The 9353-nt window shown below is 38.6% G+C and overlaps 1 pseudogene; it reads left to right on the top strand.

The window, feature by feature from the left end:
* Window positions 1-592: 592 nt before the first annotated feature.
* On the top strand, window positions 593-1787 carry LOC118022982 (annotated as a pseudogene).
* The last annotated feature ends 7566 nt before the right edge of the window (window positions 1788-9353 follow it).

Raw genomic sequence — 9353 nt, forward strand, 5'->3', positions numbered from 1 at the left:
GAAATATATAGTCCAAATAGGCCTATATCTATTAAATAAATGAAATTAATAACCTTTCAAACAGGTTCACTGGTGAATTCTACCAAACATTTAAGGAAGAAATGATACCAATTCCCTACAGTCTTTTTGAGAAGATACAAGCAGAGGGAATACTTCCTAACTTATTATAAAAGGTCAGTATTACCCTAATGCCAAAACCAGACAAACATATTACAAGAAAAGAAAACTACAGACCAATATCTCTCATTAACATAGATGCAAAATTCCTCAATAAAATATTCACAAGTTGAATTCAACAATGCATTTTAAAAATTATATACTATGATCAAGTGGAATTTATCCCAGGTATGGAAGGCTGCTTCAAAATTTGAAAATCAATCAATGTAATCTACCACATCAACAGGCTAAAAAGAAAAATCACATCGTAACAATAGGTGCAGAAAAAGCATTTGACAAAATCTGATGCTCATTCATGATAAAACTCTCAGTAAACTAGGAATAGAGGGGAAATTCTTCCACTTGATAAAGAATATCTAAAAACCTATAGCTAACATTATATTTAATTGTGAGGAACTCAAAACATTCCCACTAAGATCAGGAACAAAGCAAGGATATTCCCTCTTACCACTCCATTTCAACATTGTACTAGAAGTTAAAGTAATGCAATAAGACAAGAAAAGGAAATAAAGGCATACAGTTTGGAAGGAAGAAATAAAATTATCTTTGTTCACAGAAGACATGATCATATATGTAGAAAATCTGAAAGAATCAACAAAAAAACTCCTGGAACTGAGTCACTGCAGAACCAGAGGAGGAGAGGAGAGGCCTAGAGAACACCAACATGAGCAAGTTGAAATCATTGCAGAAGGATAATTTGTCAGTTTATGATCCTCACACAATCTAGTGAAAAAACAGCAGTAAGTTTTCTCTCTCAAAATGACTGGAAGTTTGTGGTTGCAACAGACATTTTTTCCCCCAAATCCTGAACTTTATATATGAGAGAGTGTAAAAGGATCATTGAACAGGAAGAAATAAGGAAAACTATACAATAGATACAAGGATCCTCAAGATGAAAATAAAATTGGAATAGATGATATACAACAGTCTTGTGATGACCTGGCACTCGATCCAACCAGCATTAGTGTGTTGATTGTTGCATCAAAGTTCAGAGCAGCAACACAGGGCAAGCTTCCCAAACAGGAGTTCATGGATGGTATGACATTGAAACCTAAAGGCCCAGATACCCAAGATGAAAGAACCAGGATGATTTAAGGATTTTTACCAGTTTACTTTTAATTTTGCAAAGAATCCAAGACAGAAAGAATGAGATCTAGAAATGGCCATTGCCTACTTGAATTTAGTGCTTAAGGAAGACTTAAATTCTTAGACTTATGGAATAAATTTTTGTTGGAACATCATAAATGATCAATATCAAAAGATGCTTGGAATCTTCTTTTAGACTTCAGTACAATGATTGCAGATGACAGTCTGTCTAATTATGATGAATAAAGAGCATAGTGTGTTCTTATTGACAACTTTGTGGAATTTGCATGCCCTCAAATTGCTGGGACAAAAAGTATAACAGTGTAACACTAAAGGAATCTTCTAGAATGTACGTAGTCTGTACAATAAATACAATGGAAAATTGCCTAGTCAATTTCTGTTGGCTGGACTGAACTGAAGATCAATCTTCAGAGTTCAGACTGAGGGTTGTGTCAAAACTTTAAGGATACATCTTGGATTATATCATATTTCATTCTGATGGTGGTTTGGGCTTGTCTTCTAGTCTGGGCTTATCTAAATATTTATAATCCCAACATTGTGGATTTCATCTTTTATCTGTGGACCATACTCGTTTATTCTCCCATAAGTCTTAGAAGCTTTATGGTGACTATTCTGAGGTTTCCAATCTTGCATAAAGCACAATGCTGTCTTCATCAGAAAACAGTGGTGTAAGAATTAAACATATGAATATTTAAAAAAAAACTTCCTGGAACTAATAAGCAATTATGGCAAGGTTGCAAGGTATAAGACCAATATATAAAAGTCAATTACTTTCCTAAATGCCATCAATGAACAAATGGAATTTGAAATTAAAACCCCAAATGAAGTACTTAGGTATAAATCTAACAAAATATAAATCTAGCTGGGTGATGGATATTAAAGAGGGCACATGTTGTGATGAGCACTGGATGTTATACACAACTAATGAATCACTGAACACTACATCAAAAACTAATGATGTACTATATGTTGGCTAACTGAACATAATAAAAAAAATCTATATGAGGAAAACTAAAACACTCTGATGAATTGAATTAAAGAACAACTAAATAAATGGAGAGATATTCCATGTTCACAGACAGGAAGACTCAATATTGTCAAGATTTCAGTTCTTTCCAACTTCATCCCTAGATTCACTGCAATTCCAATCAAAATCCCAGCAAGCTATTTTGTGGACATTGACATACTGATTCTAAAGTTTATATGGAGAGGGAAAAGACCCAGAATAGCCAACACAATATTTAAGGAGAAGAACAAAGTTGGAGGACTGACGCTACCTGACTTAAAAACTTAATATAAAGCTACAGTAATCAAGACAGTGTGGTATTAGCAAAAGAATAGACAACTAGATCAATAGAACAGAATAAAGACCCCCGAAATATAGCCACATAAATATAGTCAACTGATCTTTGACAAAGGAACAAAGGCAATACAATGGAGCAGACAGTCTTTTCAACAAATGGCACTGGAACAGCTGTATACCCACATGTAGAAAAATAAGTCTGGACACATACTTTATAACCTTCACAAAAATCAACTCAAAATGGATCATAGACCTAAATGTAATATGTAAAGCTATAAAACTCCTAGAATATAACATAGGAGAAAACCTAGATGATCTTGGGTATGGTGATGTCTTTTTAGATGCAACACCAAAGACACAATCCATGAAAGAAAAATTGATGAGCTGGACATAACGAAAATTAAAAACTTCTGCTTTGTGAAAGATAACATCAAGAGAATGAGAAGACAATCATAGACTGGGAGAAAACATTTGCAAAGACATATCTGATAAAGGACTATAATCAAAAATATACAAAGAACTCTTCAAACTCAACAATAAGAAACCAATGAAAAATTAGGCTAAAGACTCTAACAGAAGATATGCAGATGGTAAATAAGCACTTGAAAATGTGCTCCACATCATATAGCATCAGAGAAATGCAAATTCAAGCAACAATGAGATACTACTGCACACCTATTAGATGAACAAAATTGGGAACACAGACAACACCAAATGCTGGTGAAGATGTGGAGCGATAGGAACTCTCATTCATTGCTGATAGGAATTCAAAATGGTGCAGGCACTTTGGAAGGCAGTTTGGCAGTTGGATGTTGCTTATAAAACTAAACATATTCTCAACCATACAACTCAGCAATTGTGCTCCTTGGTATTAATTTACCCAAATGAATTGAAAACGTGTTCACACAAATACCCTGCACATAGATGTCTATAGCAGCTTTATTTATAATTGGCAAAACTTGGGAAACAATCAGGATGTCCTTTAGGAGGTAAATGGATAAAGAAACTGATACATCCCAGACAATAGTATATTATTTAGCACTAAAAAGAAAGGATTTAGGAAGTCCTGGAAAGACATGGAGGAAACTTAAATTCTTGTTACTGAGTGAAAGAAGTCAGTCTGAAAATGCTGCATACTGTATGACTTCAGCTATATGACATTCTGGAAAAGGCAAAACTATTGGAGACATTAAAAAGATCGGTGGTTGCCAGGGGTTGAAGGTAGTGGGAAGGATGAATAGGCAGGGCACAAAGGAATTTTAGGGCAGTGGAAATAGTTCTGTATGATTCTGTAATGGTAAATACAAATCATTATACAATTGTTTAAACCCATAGAATGTAGAACACCAAGAATAAACCCTAATGTAAATTATGGAATTTGGGTGATAATGATGTGTCAGTTTAGGTTCACCAATTGTAACAAATGTACCACTGTGATACAGTGATAGTGGGGGAAGCTATACATGTGTAAGGCAGGGGTAATAGGGCAACTCTCTGTACGTTCCTCTCAAAATTTCTTTGAACCTAAAATTGTTCTAAAAATATAGTCTTATTTTAAAAAATATTTAACGTGGACTCTGGAATCAGATTTGCTGGACTTCAAACCAAGCTAATATGGCCTTGTAACCTAAGGCCTCAATATTCATATCTATAAAGCAGAGATTATACCAGTATTGACCCACCGAGTGGTTGTGAATGTGAGTAAGACAATGCATGAAAAGTACGTAGTCTCAAGCCTGTTGGAAAAGAGAGACAGATTAGAGTTATTTATAAATGGTCTGCTGAATAGTCTGAACCAGGGAGGAACAAACAGAAAGTGGCTTGATCTTCCATCCATGCTGGCCGTCAGGTAAGTTCTTTCACATCATCCTTCCCTTGACAACATCTTAGTGAGCCAACCCACCTCAGCTTCCAGGCATTTTTTAAATGATAAGAATAAGCCTTGTTTCTGTAAAGATGGCTCACTTTCAGGTATTCAGTCCAGTCAAGTCTCAATCAAAATTTGAATCTCACATCCAAGCCAAGCTCTGCCCTGGCCCAACCAGGTGGCGGGGAGGGGCATCGTGTATCCTTTTCCCAGTTTTCTCTCTCCCTTCCTCTCCCTTTCCTGGCTTGGGGCAAGGGAAGTAGAAGATTAAAGGAAGGGAGCAAAAATCTTTTTTCTTTTTCACTTAACTAGTTCTACTGCCATGACCCTCAGGTGGCAATCCTCTAAATGCTGGCTCTCTCAAGGACCACGTTTTGTGGATTCTTTAGAGGCTCCCTGGGGACATACACACTGCATAGTGTCTTAACCTCAGAGATAAAGTCTTTTAGGCAATCTTTTGCACCTTCTCTTTGCTGGTTAATCTCCATTGCATCCCCTCCTCTGATCCATGCCTCCTCCTTCTCTGTCTTTGTCTGTGATCCAGAAGCTGACTACTAGGGACTATACCTTTTGGGCTTCCTTGATGATATCTGGGTTCAGCCAATGGAGGCCCCGACAGGAAAAGGGAAGGTGAGAGGAGAGGGGGATTTCCCACTCATCTTTGCCTCAGGGCTGCACCTGGCAGTAGTGTGATTCTCATGACCATAACTCCAGCTGGGCTGCCCCACTTCCTCAGCTCCAGCCCTCACTGGGCTCAAGTAATATAATTTCATCCCCTTGAACTTCATCCATCACCAGCCCCAGGTGCCCAACATCCCAACCAAAGTAGTGCCTTCAGAGAAATTATTCAAAAAACAACACATAGAGCAAGGTATCAGAAATAGCTATCGGCAACATAGAAGTCTGACAAAGGACTTGTATACAGAATACATACTTAACCCCCACTCACCAATAAGAAAAAGATATAACCTAACATAAAAAATAAACAGAACACTTGAATTGACACTTTACAAAAGAACATATCAAAATAGCCTCTTTCATGTGTTTCATAAACATAGAGAAAGGAGTTCAACCTTGTTAGTCCTCAGGAAATGGCAAATGAAAAACTGTGCAGTGTGATATCACTGGATATCACTAGAATGGCTAAAATAAAAACAGTGGAAAATGCCAAGTGCTGGTGAGGATGTGGAGCAACTAGAACTCTTCTACACTGCTAGAGGGGGTGTAAAGTGGTGTGAACACTTTGGAGAAGTCTTTGGTGTGTCTGATAAAATTGAACATACAAAAAACCTATACCCCTGCAGTTCCATTCCCAGAAATACACCCAGTTAAAATGTATGTTTGCTATTCATAAAAGTCCCAACCTGGACACTACACACATGAATATTAACAAAAGAATGGATAAATGAATTGCGGTATAGTCATTCAGCAGAATACAGCATAGCAGTGAGAATCAGTGATAATGGTAGGCAACAACATGTATGAATCTTACATATTTGTGGGGATGCCTGAGTGGCTCAATTGGTTAAGCCTTCAACTCTTGATTTCGGCTCAAGTCGTGATCTCATGGGTTGAGAGATCCAGCCCCACATTGGACTCCCCACTCAACAAGGAGTCTGCTTGAGATTCTTTTTCTTCTTTCCCTCTGTCCCCCTCCCCCGCCATGCTATCTCTCTCTCTCTCTCTCTCTCTCTCCATCTCTCAAAATAAATGAATAAATCTTAAAAAAAAAAACAACTTTCCTTCAGAAAAACCCAAATATAATGTTGAGTGAAAGAATATAGATTAAAAAAAGATGTCTTATATAATTACATTTATACAAAGTTTAAAAATAGGCAAAACTAATCTTAGCTGTTGGAAGTCAGGGTAGTGGTTATTAAGGATAGGATGGGGCCAGTGCATAATGACTGGAAGGGAAACAGACTAGAAATGGTCTGTTTCCTGATCTCGGGACTGATAACACATCTTTTCAGTTTGTGAAAATTCACTGAGCTGTACACTTAGAACATATGTGCTTTTCTGCAAATATTTTATTCTTCAATAAAAAAGGATTCTGTTCTTTTCGGCAAATGATGCCCTAACAATTGGGTATCCATTTGGAATGAACCTCAGCCCTCACCTTACACCATATTTTAGAATTAACTTCAAGTGGATTATAGACCTAAATGTAAGAGCTAAAACTATGAAGTTTTGAGAAGGAAATACAGGGCAATACCTGTGTGAACTTGCATCAGGCATAGATTTATTAGCTACAACACAAAAAGCACCAAGTACAAAAGAAAAAAGACTGATAAATGGGACTTCATCAAAATTTTAAGACTTTTGTTCTTCAAAAGACACTTTAAAAAATGAAAAGACAAGGTACACACTGCAAGAAAATATTTGCAGAGTACATATCTGACAAAGGACTTTTAGGATTTAAATTATGCAAAGAATTCTTTCATTCAATAAGAAGATATACAATTCAAAAATTGGCAAAATATTTGAACAGATAATTCACCAAATATATATGGATGGCAAATAAGCAAATGAAAGGACACCCCACATCATTAGTCACTAGGGAAATGCAAATTAAAACCTCATGAGATACTACTACACGCTTATTAGAATGGCTATAATTCAAAATACTGACAATACTAAGTGCTAACAAGCATGGGGAAGAAATGGAACTCTCATACTGCTGACAGGAATACAAAATGATACAATCACTTTGGAAAAATATTGGTCAGTTTCTTAGAAAATTAAACATACACTTACCTTACAACCCAGAATTTCCACTCCTAAATATTATACAAGAGAAATGAAAACATACATATACACAAAGATCTGTACTGAATATTTATAGCCATGTTATTCTAAATCACCAAAAGTAGAAACAATCAAGAGTCCTTCAACAAATGAATGGATAAACAAAGGTACATCCATACAATGGAACGCTATCCATTGACTAAAAAGGAACGAATACTACTGACACACCCAACAATATGGATGGATCTCAAAAACATTATGGTAGGTAAAAGAAGCTGGATACAAAAAGCTACATACTCTATGACGTCTTTACATGGTGTTCCAGCAAAGGCAAAACTGTAAGACCGAACACCTGCCAGTGGTAGCCAGGGACTGGAGGTAAGAGAGGGGATTGGCTGCAGAGGGGCATGAGGAGCTTTTGGGGACAATATAAATGTTCTATGTGGTGTTTGTGGTGGTGGTTACACAACTGTAAACATGTGTGAAAACTCATTAAATGATGTGTCTAAAGAGGATGAATTTCATTGTACATAAATTTTACCTAAGTAAACCCGATTTATACAAATCTCTTCATGCTAACCATCTGGGGTGAAATTCTGCTGGGACCCTGACCAACAAACACAGTCCCCTTACCCCCTGCACCTGGTGGGCTCTTCGAAGCTTCTACTGGAGTCCCCTTGTCCCAGGAGACCACTCCCTGGGACAAGGCACCTTCAAGATTGCTCGAGCTGGACACCTTCTGTGGCTACCCACAGTACACCATTGTACCCAATGGCCTGGGTGTGGACTGTCCCACCACTGCCATTGCCCTCGTCCTGCAGTCTTGGGCTGGTCCAGCCAGTCTCTCAACCTTGGAGTTTTCCAAGAGAGAAGCAGGCATCATTTCCTCTGCTCATTTCCATTTTCAGACACCAAGGCACACTTATCAAATATATCAGAAAATCTTCCACCAGGTACAGCTTGATTAATTGCACCCAGCGGGCAAACATTTAACCAGAAAATGCAATGGCCATCTCCCCTTTTGGCAAGCACCCTGATCTCTAAAGAAGTCTCTTGGCACCACTTGACATGGTTTGAGGGACTCCTCTCAGCACCACCTGACCAGGTCATGACCCCACCACTCCTATCAAATCCCTCCCTGACCCCATTTCTCTCAATTCTCTGCAGTTTGTTGGCTGGTGCCACGGGGACAGGGGCTGCAAAACCAGTGTAGACTTAGCAAATCCCAGAATGGATTTCTGGTAGCTCTTTGGTGCTCTTTTGAAATATGGGAGGTGCTTCCTTCCTTTTGTCCCCAGCTTTGGGGCCTTAGCCCAAGTTCAACACTCCAGGGATCATCTTCACTTAATGGTGGGTCGTGTGCCCTCATTTGCTCCCACCTGTTGATACGTGCACAGAGGCTGGTATTACATAGTCAACAAATGTTAACCAGTTTTCAAAAATAGCTGGTTGGTTGGTTGAATCAGACCGGACAGCTTTTTCTGGAGGGCTTGCAGGGAGTAAATAACCACAGTGCTCCTGAATCAAATCCTCCCCATTTCCTGCCCAGCCTGTGGGGCTCTGCGAGGATGAAAGAATTTGTGTAACATCTCTAATGCACCCACAAGAGAGATAAAGAGACCCCTGATTCATGCAGAGAATACTCTCCTAAGATTATTTATCCTTTGTGGTCACAAGATTATAATCCTGGAAAAGTTGGCTTTTTATGCCATGGCAACATTCAGGGAGGAGTGACATTTTTAAAGCTGAAGACATCTGACCACTGGTTCCTCAATAAAAGCTGCTTTTAATGGGTCACTGGAAAGAGAGAATGTACCAAAAGCTGGACTTTGTTACTTAAAATCTTTGTCCCTTGCCATAGTGCCAGAACCAATGCTTTCTCTAGTGGGATTAGGCATCCAGCTTCTGGTCATAAGCCCAAGGATTGTGGCTGAGCCAGGAAGAAGGCTGAGAACAGGTGTGGCCCCTCAAAGAAGCATCCATTCGGAACCCAGATGCTGGAGTTGGGGATTATGAACTGAATGCCTGCATCTTGGGGAGCAGCGAAAGTTTTTCTCAGGACCATACATCGGCACGGTAACCCAGCTGCCTGGAGAACCCAAGAGGCTATCAAGTGAGTGAGAGAAGCCCCAGTGGGATTCACAAAGTGGC

This window comes from Mirounga leonina, unplaced genomic scaffold (genome assembly GCF_011800145.1).
Source record: "Mirounga leonina isolate KUSES-001 unplaced genomic scaffold, KU_Mleo_1.0 Mir_178, whole genome shotgun sequence".
In the NCBI taxonomy this organism is placed as follows: Eukaryota; Metazoa; Chordata; class Mammalia; order Carnivora; family Phocidae; genus Mirounga; species Mirounga leonina.